This window comes from Ischnura elegans, chromosome 2, assembly GCF_921293095.1.
Source record: "Ischnura elegans chromosome 2, ioIscEleg1.1, whole genome shotgun sequence".
Taxonomy (NCBI): Eukaryota; Metazoa; Arthropoda; class Insecta; order Odonata; family Coenagrionidae; genus Ischnura; species Ischnura elegans.
In genome coordinates, this window is record NC_060247.1 from 1,226,370 (window position 1) to 1,242,729 (window position 16,360).

At 41.1% G+C, this 16,360-nt stretch overlaps 1 long non-coding RNA gene across 1 annotated transcript; it reads left to right on the plus strand.

Moving 5' to 3' along the window:
* The first annotated feature begins 14,437 nt into the window (after nt 1-14,437).
* LOC124153318 lies at nt 14,438-16,273 on the plus strand. Its single transcript, XR_006863618.1, has 2 exons — nt 14,438-15,321; nt 15,820-16,273. It is a non-coding gene; the product is annotated as an uncharacterized LOC124153318 (long non-coding RNA).
* Nucleotides 16,274-16,360: the final 87 nt, after the last annotated feature.

Below are 16,360 nucleotides of genomic sequence, written 5' to 3' on the forward strand. Positions count from 1 at the left end.
AAGTGGAAGAACGTGGACACAGAACAGGGCAAAAGAATGTATAGGGAATTGAATAATCGATTACGACGTGAAACTTATAGGGCAAGGGAGGCTTGGTGGAAAAGACAGTGCGAGGAAATGGAAAAGTTCCAGAAGGATGGAGAAGTAGGCGCGTTGTACGCCAAAGTTAAGTCGCTATCGGGCGGCAAAAGAGGACAAGCCATGTCTAAAATTAAGGCTAAAGATGGGAGGATGCTAACCGAGCGAGAAGAGGTACAGGGTAGGTGGAAGGAATACGTGGAGGACCTGTATGACGGAACGAACAGACCAGAGAGATTGACGCTAGAGGAGGAAAGTGCAGTGGAGGAGGATAATCTTGGGCCAGAGATATTACATTCAGAAACAGAGAGAGCACTCGGTGATATGAAGGCTACGAAAGCAGTAGGCGTGGACAACATCCCGTGTGAGCTTCTGAAGAATCTAGGGAAGGAAGGTAAGAAAAGGTTTTTCGAACTAGTGCGCAAGATCTATGAGGAGGGATGTTGGCCGGAGGATTTCGTGAAGACGGTTTTAATTCCGCTTCCGAAAAAGAAGAAAGCTGTGGAATGCGGAGATTATAGGACTATCAGCCTAATATCCCATGCGGCTAAAGTAGTGCTGAGGATATTGAACAGACGAATGGAGGCGAGGGCAAAAGAGTATTTGGGCGAAGATCAGTTTGGTTTCAGAAAAGGGAAGTCAACTCGTGATGCAATAGCAATAATGAGGGCCCTCGTGGAGAGGAACCTAGAATATGGGCAGGATGTATATGTGTGTTTCGTGGATTTTGAAAAAGCGTTTGATAGGGTGAACTGGGTAAAGTTAATGGATATTCTCAAGAGAATAGGTGTAGACTGGAGGGATAGACGACTGATTTGTAATCTGTATATGGCCCAGACTGCGCAAGTGAGGATAGCGGACGGAGAATCTGGGTGGGCAAGCATTGGCCGAGGTGTGAGGCAAGGCTGTCCTCTATCGCCACTGCTCTTTAACGTGTACGCTGAAGAGATGGTAAGGGAAGCGTGGGATGAGTTAGAAGCTGGGATAAAAGTGGGAGGAATGATGTTCAAATCAGTGAGATTCGCGGATGACCAGGCGTTGATCAGTCAGTCAGCAAGGGGGCTTTAGGCCCTAGTGGATGCGTTATACGAACGTTGCGAGGAGTTTGGGATGAGGATTGATCACAAGAAAACTAAGGTAATGCGGTTTTGTAAAGCATCACGAGCGAGGAATGTGAGACTCAAGATAAATGTGGGTGGTGAAAAACTTGAGCAGGTTGAGCAATTCAACTATTTAGGCAGTACGTTAGAGGAAAACGGATACAGTAGTAAGGACATCAGGAAGAGAATAGCATTAGCGAAGGAGGCGTTATTATTAATCGGGACTGTCGGGGGCACTTTCACTTTCCCTCCCCCTCCTCCCCCACCCACTCCCCACGGGACTGTTGGGGGCACCTTCCCTCCCCCCTTCCCCTCCCCTCCCACGGGACTGTCCAGGGCACTTCCCCTCCCTCAGGACAGTTGAGGGCGCTTCCCCTTCCTCAGGGGTTCATTCACCCCCTAATTTTGGCACCCCCATGCCACTACGTCACTCTCGGGGTGATAATTAGGTAAATTGCAACACCACCCCCAGAACTTCCTCAGGGGTTCATTCTCCCCCTAATTTTGGCACTCCCTGCCACTACCCCTGCTAATAGGTATATTGCAAGACATAGTCCACGTCCTTCCGCCACCCGCCCACCTGTCGCCACCCCGTCATCGTCTTCCCCCTATTGTCGAATAAATTTTGATATTAGAATAGAATGACTTGTAGTGGCCTCGAACTCGGGCCTCATCGGTTGGCGAACCCCACGGCTGCTAAATCTCTTGGGTGAGGAAAATTATGAGGTTGGTATGGGGAATCTCAATGAAAATAATATACTTAATATTTATGTCTTTGCCACTTTTCACATTGATTTTTCGTATACAGAGTCACTATTTTGTCTTATTGTCTCTTGAAGAATATCCTTTCCGTCTCGACTATTTAGGATAGATTTAATTTCTTCCGAGAGTGCTTGCACATTCAAGGAAGGTGGCGTACTGCCAAGCTCCCTGAGGTCTATTAGGGCACTGTTTACATGTTCCCACGGTACACATTCAATTTCACCAGCTTCACATTCACGTTCGTATGCAAGGATCACAGAATTCAGGTAGAGATTCAAAAGTTTTCGCGCACACGAGGACCACTCACTTCGCTCTTCCCAGCGGAGACGAATGCATTCGGCATAGTTCAAAAGTCCGAACCACGAAGATTCAGCTAGATACACGCAGGGTGGGTCACTTTTATGATTCACTTCCTCCAGCATCACTGACTTGACGCCGTATATAGTTTTGAATTTAAGAATGCACTTGCCAATGGGGATGCTATGTGGTACGACGTCGTTCCAAAAATATGATGAAATCAGTTTTTCACTTTTCACTAGTTCGCACCAATCTACGTATTCCAGTTTCACACATGACCCACCGACCTTGCCAATTGTGATGAAAGGGAGACAACTATTTCTCACATCCACTCCGACTGTAATTCTTTTCGTGTTACTGGGGTTCACTTTGAATATGCATTCAACGATGGCAAGGGGACCAGGGTGAGATCCATGCGATGGTTGAGCCGTAGGTTTGTCTTCTTCTTCAGCGGTGCGTTCGACGGAGGGTTCGTATGCCGGGCGACGATATCTACCACTGGTCGGCGGTCGGGTTGAATACGGCCGTGTCGTGGCTGACTTGCCGCCGGTCCTTTTGTCGGTTCTCCTCGAGGTCCGAAAGTCCTTTCCTTTCACTTCCATGGCTGTTGATGTGGTACTGGCGGCGTGAAGAGGAGCGCTTTTAAATGCTTTCCCAAAATTGGTACCAAATTCCAGATGGAGACCAGATTTACAGGAATTATTGCATAGGAAAACTTAGTTAAGGGATTACTTGCTTCTTTCTATGAAAATAATTCTGTAATTCAAAATTATTTTTCGTAATATTGGGCTCAGGAATTTATCACATGTTACGCACACATCTACATTCAGGGTAATCCAGGAGTCTGGTTTTATCGCACTCAAACGTATCCGAGAAATTTTGATTTATTTCGGCATTGTCACCGAGAGCATCACACGTAATATTCCTAGCACAATTATTACAGAGACTACACTCACACAGTTATCACTGGGAAATGATTCTGAAAGCTCAAATGAGGGTAGAAGACTAGCTAGGCTGCCGGCACTCATTCCGAGAAAAATGCCTCAGCTCATGGAGCAGTGCTGACAATTTCTGTTTCCGCCGCACAGTTGATATCCTCCGTAATAGTTGGAATCATAAGCCCTTCGTGATCCTGTGACCAGAAGCCAGATGGAAATTCCCTGCCTGCCATACCGGGCGTTAACCAATGTACCTCATTTTTAGCTGGGGGTATTAAATCGCCATATCCAAGTTGTCATTATCCCTGCGATAACGGTCGACTATCAGAATCTGAAATGAAGGCACATAAATTTTAAACTCAGGACTTGCGGGAGTGAATGAACATCAGAAACGAAGATTTAGGAGAAACACTGATTGGAAGAAAAGAAACGACAGAATGCTAACCTCACGTTACTTCTCCGCAAAGGGGTAAGTCTCTGATTGGCTTCTATTCTTTGCAGTAAATGGTGATCTTTGTGTGTCATAGATGGATATTTTCCGACCAGCGAGCGAGCGTCAAGTGAGACGTGTCCCATTGTCCATTCTCCAGAGGAAGGGGAGGGCGTACCAAAACACGATAGTGGGGGAAATAAAACTGAGGGGCATCGCCATATGACGAGTGATCATTCATTAGTGACCAAGACCTACCAGCCTTGCAAACGCTTTGCAAACACGGGAGGGGTAGGGTAAGGTTTCGTCTCGTCGCAGTAGTGAGAAAAGATTATTGTTTCGCTCTACCGCTCGGAATTCGCATGTCTCTCCCAAGCAGCGTAAAACGACTGAGGATAATACGTAGTGCACTTCGCCATGGAAAATCGTACGCAATGGATTGAAACGCTAGGAATGCGAACGAGTAAATATCGCACCACTATGGAGATGTTTGATTTCACACCACCACGATTTGAATTCATAATGGGGGAATGTATGAAATCCACGATTAGTGGCGGTAGTATAATTCTTCTTAGCGAGAAGCTACTATAATTTCTGCATTGCTATTTTCTGTTAGAGATTTACGAGTATCTTTGAGACGGTAATGGCTAACGTAAACAATTTTGTGTTACATTAGTGTGTCATAATATTGAAAAATGGGAAAATATCGATTACAAGTATAACAATGTATTAAAATGGCTCATTCGAGGAATTTTTTATCATCTTTAAAGTCACTACTACCTGACGTAATATTACTGACTACTAATACCCCCTCCATCTCACCCTCGGTTCTCTGGATTTAAATAGGCGGAGTCATTATTTCCGCTAAATATTAGGTGCATTGACATTACAATTTTGTCAAGTTCCGGCCTTTTAGCACTATTCCATCAAAACTTATTCCTCAATATTTATTTACGTGTTTATCAATTCAAAACTCTTCCCTTTCTCCTCGTCTCTCCGTTCAAAATTCGCGATTATCGGTTGGTGAGGTAATTTTGTCGCCTCAACTTCGCTTCTCTGCGCCTCCCCCTTCATGGGACTGCAGTCAAGCTATTATAAGACGTCGGTCCTCCGCTAATGAGGCAACGGTAGACCCTCTTCAAGTCTCTTTCATACCCGATGGTCAAACTCGGGTGGTTTCACCATGTGCTGGTTCTCTGCTGCCAATACGTGTTGTCAACCTTAGCGTCTCAAGGTGTATTCGCAATAATCCTGTAACTCATGTTTTCGGCGCCCTCATCCTACTCTTGGTCAATGCGACAAGTTCGCTTACACGCTACACTTTTTTTCCCGTAAACACTTTTCGTTTTCTGCTAGAAACTTTCGTGGCATCGTAACAGTGCGATGTGTATACGTAGCCGTTAACTGTATGCAGTGTTTCCTCGGGAGCAGAAATAAGCATGTTAATCGGAAAAATTCCTCACTTGTGTGGCTTGGTTCCACTTAACGCGAAAATAGCGCGCGTTTTTCGCCAACCGAAACGAAGTTTAACGCTTATTCGCAAATTATAAATTCGATAACCTTAATATGATCCCAAAATTCTGCCTCGCGGTAGCGGGTAAGAAGATTTTTTTTATTTGCGTCACTTCACCGACGACTTTTGGTTTCAATGGCGTTCAGCAATTTGTTACTGAAAGGATTCATAAGTAAAGTATAAAGTAAGCACCACTTCCTAAATCCAAAGTTTTCAACGGAGGAATACATGATAGATTCATCGAATCACTTGAGCATACATTTCTGCCTTGTGTTTCCAGAATTTAGCAAATGATGACGTAGATTCAGTTGAGTTCAAAAGGCATCAAATCGTTCTATCAGCATCAACAAATTTCATTGAGGATATGGCCCGGCGCCATCGAAGTTATTATTAATGCATATTTTATGCGACGTCTCACAGTCTCTATTAAACACTGAGTATCCATCTAATTTCAAAATAGTGATGCGCTTTTTCTTTTCTCCTTTTGAACACGGATTTATTTTACGAGACGTGTATGATTATTGTTACTCACCATGCCAATGATTTCTTTTACTAGCTAATAGTTTTATTCACATGGTAGCACGTTCGTGTCCTTAGCATTCTCATAGTTTCTGGTCTGACCGTGTGCCGTTGTCCTATGTGCTTGGCCTGTGCTCGGCAAGCGAACGCGTTTCTGATTAAGGCTAGATGGAGTGCTGCGTGCCTGGTGTGGAATCACCCGTTCTACGCACCCTGATGGCGACTTGCAGACACCTCGTATAGATAGACGTTTGAATAACTTCTGATATATTAATACGCAGTCATCATCATTTACTCGGTTCGTAATTGTGATTTAGAGAGGTCTTATATAGTGAAAATTTCGTGTTTTCGTGCCAAGTTTCTATGTCAAGTGAAATTTTTGAAGTGTGAGATACCGAAAATTCTTGATGTCAAAGGGAAGTATGTATAATGACTTCTAATTTTTTGTGCTCATCAATGGAATTTCGTTTTTAACTAAACTCGAGAGGGATCTTATTTTTAGTGGAAATATCGTGCTTTTCCATGCGACGGTTCTATGCTGAATGAACTTTTTGAGCCGTACATCATTGAAATTCTCTGAAACTCTCACGGGAAGAAAGTTCAAGTAACTTCAAATATATTACGTGCTCTTAATTGAAAAATGGTGAGCTGGTATATTTTAGAGAGTTCTAACTTCGGTGGAAATTACTTGTGTTTGTTGTGCGTTGGTTGAGTATTAGCGAAAGTTGTGAAGAATGAGATTATGAAAACTCGTTGAAGAATGTTTGAATAACTTTTATTATATTACGTGGTCATCAAGGAAATTTGTGTGCACTTAAAATGTGGAGGTGTGATTTCGGAGGAAGCAGTGTTTTTCCCTGCAAGGTAGAATGCCAAGCGAAATTCTTGAAGATCGAAATTATTGAAAACGAAGATTTCAAAGCGAATGATGTTTCAGTAATTTACGGCATATTAAGTGCTCATCAAAGAAATTTCTCGTGTAATTTTAATTTAATGAACTCTTACTTCTCTGGATTTTTTCGTGCTTTTCTCACGCGTAGGATTATTGCTAAGCGACAGTTTTCAAATATGAGTTCATTTAATTTACTATTGATTTCCTCAGGAGTAATTTTCTTAGCACTTCAAGCATATTACGTGCTCATCCATGAAATTTTGTAATTATAATGTGCAGAGTTTTCACTACAGTGGAAACACTGTGTTTCCATGCGTAGGTTCTATGCTAAGAAAAATTGTTGAAACGTGAGATTATTTAAATTTAAATATTTTTTAACGCTTTTAATGGGAAGGATGCTTGAATGAATTATTTGTATTTATTGTTATTGTATTATGTGTATTTATTACTATTATTGTATTATGTGTAATAGTCATTTCAAATTTGGTAACTCTAATTTAGAGAGTTCTGACTTCCGTGGAATTTTTCTGTTTCTGTGCGAAGGTTCGACGTTCAGTGGCATTTTGAAGCATGAGATTACAATTTCTTATATTTAAAATAACTCAAATCAAATATACGGGCTCACTAACAAAATCTGGTGTGTAATAATAATTCTTAGTTCTTATTTCGGTGGGAAAAATCTTGCATTCCCGTTGGAACGTACTATGTTAAGTAAAATTGTTGAAGCGTGGGATTGTTAAATATTTTCATTTCCACGGGAATAATGTTAGATTAACTCTTAGCATGTAACGTTGTTATAAATTATTTTTATGCAATCGTAATCTAGGTTGTTTTAAGTTCGGTAGAAAGTTCGTGTTTATAGCACAAACGTTTATGCCAAATAAAATTTGTGAGGGGTGAGATTGTTAAAATTCCTGATTCTACGATTAAAGTGTTTAAAAAATTATAACATGCTTTGTGCAAACCAATGAAAACTGCCGTTAATAAGATTTTAGTGAAAGAGATATTCTAACGCTGGTTGAAAATTCTATCGATCTCTTACGATTTCTTGGTGCTAATTATTACTATTATTTTTTTTTATGCGGGAGTTATAAAAATTCTTATTGCCCCCGAATGTTGAATACTGCAAGAACTTCTAACATATCAAATTCTCCTCAACGAAATTTCGCGTTTGACCAAGGCCTAGAGTGTTCATAACCAACCATCGAATCAGCCACAGGGTATTGTATACCGGTGCTTTATGCATTCCCTTATCCTTATCAAGTTTATAGGATTTTACTGTTGAATAATGATATCATCAACTGAAATTTGATCGCAGAACCGTTCCCTCAACAGCCAGGCACTGATCCTAAATAAAACAATACGGGGGGGAGAGTGCCTGGATGATGGCGGAATGTTCCTACGATCATATTTCAGTTGATGATATCATTATTCAACAACAAAATCCTTCAAAAAAAGTCAAACGCGAAATTTCGTTGAGGAGAATTTGATATGTTAGAAGTTCTTGCAGTATTCAACATGCGGGGGCAATAAGAATTTTTATAACTCCCGCATAAAAAAAAATAATAGTAATAATTAGCACCAAGAAATCGTAAGAGATCGATAGAATTTTCAACCAGCGTTAGAATATCTCTTTCACTAAAATCTTATTAACGGCAGTTTTCATTGGTTTGCACAAAGCATGTTATAATTTTTTAAACACTTTAATCGTAGAATCAGGAATTTTAACAATCTCACCCCTCACAAATTTTATTTGGCATAAACGTTTGTGCTATAAACACGAACTTTCTACCGAACTTAAAACAACCTAGATTACGATTGCATAAAAATAATTTATAACAACGTTACATGCTAAGAGTTAATCTAACATTATTCCCGTGGAAATGAAAATATTTAACAATCCCACGCTTCAACAATTTTACTTAACATAGTACGTTCCAACGGGAATGCAAGATTTTTCCCACCGAAATAAGAACTAAGAATTATTATTACACACCAGATTTTGTTAGTGAGCCCGTATATTTGATTTGAGTTATTTTAAATATAAGAAATTGTAATCTCATGCTTCAAAATGCCACTGAACGTCGAACCTTCGCACAGAAACAGAAAAATTCCACGGAAGTCAGAACTCTCTAAATTAGAGTTACCAAATTTGAAATGACTATTACACATAATACAATAATAGTAATAAATACACATAATACAATAACAATAAATACAAATAATTCATTCAAGCATCCTTCCCATTAAAAGCGTTAAAAAATATTTAAATTTAAATAATCTCACGTTTCAACAATTTTTCTTAGCATAGAACCTACGCATGGAAACACGGTGTTTCCACTGTAGTGAAAACTCTGCACATTATAATTACAAAATTTCATGGATGAGCACGTAATATGCTTGAAGTGCTAAGAAAATTACTCCTGAGGAAATCAATAGTAAATTAAATGAACTCATATTTGAAAACTGTCGCTTAGCAATAATCCTACGCGTGAGAAAAGCACGAAAAAATCCAGAGAAGTAAGAGTTCATTAAATTAAAATTACACGAGAAATTTCTTTGATGAGCACTTAATATGCCGTAAATTACTGAAACATCATTCGCTTTGAAATCTTCGTTTTCAATAATTTCGATCTTCAAGAATTTCGCTTGGCATTCTACCTTGCAGGGAAAAACACTGCTTCCTCCGAAATCACACCTCCACATTTTAAGTGCACACAAATTTCCTTGATGACCACGTAATATAATAAAAGTTATTCAAACATTCTTCAACGAGTTTTCATAATCTCATTCTTCACAACTTTCGCTAATACTCAACCAACGCACAACAAACACAAGTAATTTCCACCGAAGTTAGAACTCTCTAAAATATACCAGCTCACCATTTTTCAATTAAGAGCACGTAATATATTTGAAGTTACTTGAACTTTCTTCCCGTGAGAGTTTCAGAGAATTTCAATGATGTACGGCTCAAAAAGTTCATTCAGCATAGAACCGTCGCATGGAAAAGCACGATATTTCCACTAAAAATAAGATCCCTCTCGAGTTTAGTTAAAAACGAAATTCCATTGATGAGCACAAAAAATTAGAAGTCATTATACATACTTCCCTTTGACATCAAGAATTTTCGGTATCTCACACTTCAAAAATTTCACTTGACATAGAAACTTGGCACGAAAACACGAAATTTTCACTATATAAGACCTCTCTAAATCACAATTACGAACCGAGTAAATGATGGTGACTGCGTATTAATATATCAGAAGTTATTCAAACGTCTATCTATACGAGGTGTCTGCAAGTCGCCATCAGGGTGCGTAGAACGGGTGATTCCACACCAGGCACGCAGCACTCCATCTAGCCTTAATCAGAAACGCGTTCGCTTGCCGAGCACAGGCCAAGCACATAGGACAACGGCACACGGTCAGACCAGAAACTATGAGAATGCTAAGGACACGAACGTGCTACCATGTGAATAAAACTATTAGCTAGTAAAAGAAATCATTGGCATGGTGAGTAACAATAATCATACACGTCTCGTAAAATAAATCCGTGTTCAAAAGGAGAAAAGAAAAAGCGCATCACTATTTTGAAATTAGATGGATACTCAGTGTTTAATAGAGACTGTGAGACGTCGCATAAAATATGCATTAATAATAACTTCGATGGCGCCGGGCCATATCCTCAATGAAATTTGTTGATGCTGATAGAACGATTTGATGCCTTTTGAACTCTACTGAATCTACGTCATCATTTGCTAAATTCTGGAAACACAAGGCAGAAATGTATGCTCAAGTGATTCGATGAATCTATCATGTATTCCTCCGTTGAAAACTTTGGATTTAGGAAGTGGTGCTTACTTTATACTTTACTTATGAATCCTTTCAGTAACAAATTGCTGAACGCCATTGAAACCAAAAGTCGTCGGTGAAGTGACGCAAATAAAAAAAATCTTCTTACCCGCTACCGCGAGGCAGAATTTTGGGATCATATTAAGGTTATCGAATTTATAATTTGCGAATAAGCGTTAAACTTCGTTTCGGTTGGCGAAAAACGCGCGCTATTTTCGCGTTAAGTGGAACCAAGCCACACAAGTGAGGAATTTTTCCGATTAACATGCTTATTTCTGCTCCCGAGGAAACACTGCATACAGTTAACGGCTACGTATACACATCGCACTGTTACGATGCCACGAAAGTTTCTAGCAGAAAACGAAAAGTGTTTACGGGAAAAAAAGTGTAGCGTGTAAGCGAACTTGTCGCATTGACCAAGAGTAGGATGAGGGCGCCGAAAACATGAGTTACAGGATTATTGCGAATACACCTTGAGACGCTAAGGTTGACAACACGTATTGGCAGCAGAGAACCAGCACATGGTGAAACCACCCGAGTTTGACCATCGGGTATGAAAGAGACTTGAAGAGGGTCTACCGTTGCCTCATTAGCGGAGGACCGACGTCTTATAATAGCTTGACTGCAGTCCCATGAAGGGGGAGGCGCAGAGAAGCGAAGTTGAGGCGACAAAATTACCTCACCAACCGATAATCGCGAATTTTGAACGGAGAGACGAGGAGAAAGGGAAGAGTTTTGAATTGATAAACACGTAAATAAATATTGAGGAATAAGTTTTGATGGAATAGTGCTAAAAGGCCGGAACTTGACAAAATTGTAATGTCAATGCACCTAATATTTAGCGGAAATAATGACTCCGCCTATTTAAATCCAGAGAACCGAGGGTGAGATGGAGGGGGTATTAGTAGTCAGTAATATTACGTCAGGTAGTAGTGACTTTAAAGATGATAAAAAATTCCTCGAATGAGCCATTTTAATACATTGTTATACTTGTAATCGATATTTTCCCATTTTTCAATATTATGACACACTAATGTAACACAAAATTGTTTACGTTAGCCATTACCGTCTCAAAGATACTCGTAAATCTCTAACAGAAAATAGCAATGCAGAAATTATAGTAGCTTCTCGCTAAGAAGAATTATACTACCGCCACTAATCGTGGATTTCATACATTCCCCCATTATGAATTCAAATCGTGGTGGTGTGAAATCAAACATCTCCATAGTGGTGCGATATTTACTCGTTCGCATTCCTAGCGTTTCAATCCATTGCGTACGATTTTCCATGGCGAAGTGCACTACGTATTATCCTCAGTCGTTTTACGCTGCTTGGGAGAGACATGCGAATTCCGAGCGGTAGAGCGAAACAATAATCTTTTCTCACTACTGCGACGAGACGAAACCTTACCCTACCCCTCCCGTGTTTGCAAAGCGTTTGCAAGGCTGGTAGGTCTTGGTCACTAATGAATGATCACTCGTCATATGGCGATGCCCCTCAGTTTTATTTCCCCCACTATCGTGTTTTGGTACGCCCTCCCCTTCCTCTGGAGAATGGACAATGGGACACGTCTCACTTGACGCTCGCTCGCTGGTCGGAAAATATCCATCTATGACACACAAAGATCACCATTTACTGCAAAGAATAGAAGCCAATCAGAGACTTACCCCTTTGCGGAGAAGTAACGTGAGGTTAGCATTCTGTCGTTTCTTTTCTTCCAATCAGTGTTTCTCCTAAATCTTCGTTTCTGATGTTCATTCACTCCCGCAAGTCCTGAGTTTAAAATTTATGTGCCTTCATTTCAGATTCTGATAGTCGACCGTTATCGCAGGGATAATGACAACTTGGATATGGCGATTTAATACCCCCAGCTAAAAATGAGGTACATTGGTTAACGCCCGGTATGGCAGGCAGGGAATTTCCATCTGGCTTCTGGTCACAGGATCACGAAGGGCTTATGATTCCAACTATTACGGAGGATATCAACTGTGCGGCGGAAACAGAAATTGTCAGCACTGCTCCATGAGCTGAGGCATTTTTCTCGGAATGAGTGCCGGCAGCCTAGCTAGTCTTCTACCCTCATTTGAGCTTTCAGAATCATTTCCCAGTGATAACTGTGTGAGTGTAGTCTCTGTAATAATTGTGCTAGGAATATTACGTGTGATGCTCTCGGTGACAATGCCGAAATAAATCAAAATTTCTCGGATACGTTTGAGTGCGATAAAACCAGACTCCTGGATTACCCTGAATGTAGATGTGTGCGTAACATGTGATAAATTCCTGAGCCCAATATTACGAAAAATAATTTTGAATTACAGAATTATTTTCATAGAAAGAAGCAAGTAATCCCTTAACTAAGTTTTCCTATGCAATAATTCCTGTAAATCTGGTCTCCATCTGGAATTTGGTACCAATTTTGGGAAAGCATTTAAAAGCGCTCCTCTTCACGCCGCCAGTACCACATCAACAGCCATGGAAGTGAAAGGAAAGGACTTTCGGACCTCGAGGAGAACCGACAAAAGGACCGGCGGCAAGTCAGCCACGACACGGCCGTATTCAACCCGACCGCCGACCAGTGGTAGATATCGTCGCCCGGCATACGAACCCTCCGTCGAACGCACCGCTGAAGAAGAAGACAAACCTACGGCTCAACCATCGCATGGATCTCACCCTGGTCCCCTTGCCATCGTTGAATGCATATTCAAAGTGAACCCCAGTAACACGAAAAGAATTACAGTCGGAGTGGATGTGAGAAATAGTTGTCTCCCTTTCATCACAATTGGCAAGGTCGGTGGGTCATGTGTGAAACTGGAATACGTAGATTGGTGCGAACTAGTGAAAAGTGAAAAACTGATTTCATCATATTTTTGGAACGACGTCGTACCACATAGCATCCCCATTGGCAAGTGCATTCTTAAATTCAAAACTATATACGGCGTCAAGTCAGTGATGCTGGAGGAAGTGAATCATAAAAGTGACCCACCCTGCGTGTATCTAGCTGAATCTTCGTGGTTCGGACTTTTGAACTATGCCGAATGCATTCGTCTCCGCTGGGAAGAGCGAAGTGAGTGGTCCTCGTGTGCGCGAAAACTTTTGAATCTCTACCTGAATTCTGTGATCCTTGCATACGAACGTGAATGTGAAGCTGGTGAAATTGAATGTGTACCGTGGGAACATGTAAACAGTGCCCTAATAGACCTCAGGGAGCTTGGCAGTACGCCACCTTCCTTGAATGTGCAAGCACTCTCGGAAGAAATTAAATCTATCCTAAATAGTCGAGACGGAAAGGATATTCTTCAAGAGACAATAAGACAAAATAGTGACTCTGTATACGAAAAATCAATGTGAAAAGTGGCAAAGACATAAATATTAAGTATATTATTTTCATTGAGATTCCCCATACCAACCTCATAATTTTCCTCACCCAAGAGATTTAGCAGCCGTGGGGTTCGCCAACCGATGAGGCCCGAGTTCGAGGCCACTACAAGTCATTCTATTCTAATATCAAAATTTATTCGACAATAGGGGGAAGACGATGACGGGGTGGCGACAGGTGGGCGGGTGGCGGAAGGACGTGGACTATGTCTTGCAATATACCTATTAGCAGGGGTAGTGGCAGGGAGTGCCAAAATTAGGGGGAGAATGAACCCCTGAGGAAGTTCTGGGGGTGGTGTTGCAATTTACCTAATTATCACCCCGAGAGTGACGTAGTGGCATGGGGGTGCCAAAATTAGGGGGTGAATGAACCCCTGAGGAAGGGGAAGCGCCCTCAACTGTCCTGAGGGAGGGGAAGTGCCCTGGACAGTCCCGTGGGAGGGGAGGGGAAGGGGGGAGGGAAGGTGCCCCCAACAGTCCCGTGGGGAGTGGGTGGGGGAGGAGGGGGAGGGAAAGTGAAAGTGCCCCCGACAGTCCCGATTAATAATAACGCCTCCTTCGCTAATGCTATTCTCTTCCTGATGTCCTTACTACTGTATCCGTTTTCCTCTAACGTACTGCCTAAATAGTTGAATTGCTCAACCTGCTCAAGTTTGGCGAATGAAAGGCAGGAGATGATGAAGAGTGGTGGCGGACCAATGACATCCACCAGTAAGGAAGATTTGCCACCAGAGATGGAAATAGCCTCGCCGTCCGTCTCCTACTCTCCGGCGAATGCTGGGGACTCTGATGCGTTGGCGGTCCCTAGCGTTTCCCCGGTGGGTAGGGATGGGACCTTGGATTGTTTGCTTCCTCTCAACATTTCTGAGATATCTGGCAAGTTGATTAAAAAAACGGATATGTTCCTATCATTATTAAAGGGAATTCCTTAGTGTTGCACTGAGATTATTATCAAGTAAAATATTATCATGTTGCATCTGTCAGTCAAAAAATATAAAATGTGTACAGTACCATGATTGTGCTTAAAGGAATACAGCTTCGTTAAAGAGAAATTGACCTGCATCATACTAGCCTTTGTGTATTGTGTGGTTATTTTTCTGTGACCTTTATAAAATGTCATTGCATATCCAATATAATCATCATGGTTGAAGTTAAGTTGAGTTACTTGATGCTATTTCCAGGAATTATGTAACATGATTTTCATTAATCAACGTTATACTTTCTTATTTTTCCTCTGAGTTAAATGACCACCATCGAGAGGAAGCATACACTCCGAGGATGCAATCTGCAGGGACTTCTTGCAGTACAAAAAGGGCATAATTAATCAGGGAAGCGGCCATTGAGAAGGAGATGGAGGCTAGGCTGGGACTCATGGCATCTTACAATGAAAAGTAGGATGCCATCCAGCGGATCCGGAAGAGGGAAGCGGAGATTGCTTGTGCTATTAAGGAGCAGGAACTTGCCATTGCCAAGGCTGCTGGAAACATCATCCATATGGAGGAGGAATTTAAGAAGTGTATCCAAGGCATACAGCTTCAAACAGAGGAGGCGAAGTTGAAGCGTGTGGTATTTGTTATGATATATTTTGCTTGGTGTTGCTTGTGCTTTCATTTTAAAATTCTCCATTATCTTGATGTTTTTAAAGTCATTAACAAATGATTATCTGCCAAAGGTTATTCAGGGAAAATATATTCATTGCAATTACCTAATTTTAGGGATAATGAAAACAAAATAAATGTAGTTAGAAGTTTGATGCACGTTTCAGTTTGAGCCTCTGCAGAATAGGCAAATTAGTGATGGGAATTCAAACTTAAAATACTGGTACTAGCCTTAGGCTCAGTTTATGGAGGCTTTCAATTTTGAAACCCAGTGTGATAAAATTGAATCCATGCAATGCTCTCTGAAATGAATTATTAGAAATGAAGATATTAAAAGCATGTGAATGATCATTGTGTTTGCATATGGATATTAAGGTATAATGCATGCTTTGAGAGACCTAATTATGCCTGTATTATTGCATGGAGTTTATATGTATCATATGCTTATATGCCACTTCTTTGCAAGCTTTCAGATACTCCTCTATGAATTCCTCCTCTTCCTTGACATTGGTCAGCTCCTGCTCCTGCTTCTCTCTCCTGGGCTGCTGGATACCTCGATGTCATGAAAGATGCCATAACTCTGCTGCCTGCTTCTATGCCTTAACCTGAACCATTTCCTGTGGTGATGGTGCCCTCTCTGTAACTGGAATGAGAACTTCTGCACCTGCATGGCTTTTCCCCGCCTTCACTACTCTTGCCTTTCATAAGCCATATCCCATCTCTTCCTCATCTAATTCTGCACATCCAACTAGCAATTTTGCCTTTTTTGCATTAGATTTTGCATCGTCTTCTTGCTATCGGAAATGTGTTTTGTGATTTTAATTTCAGTGCCAGCCAACAACTTTGTTCTTCCTTAGTAAATTTCTCTTGTTTTTGTAAATGTGTTTAATTTTCATTTAATAAAGCTAAATTCAATTGAACCTGTATAATGTTATTTAGCTGCATTTCCCAATCCCTATATATGTTTATCTTTCTTTCAATCTTTTCAGGTAAAATGGTGACATAGG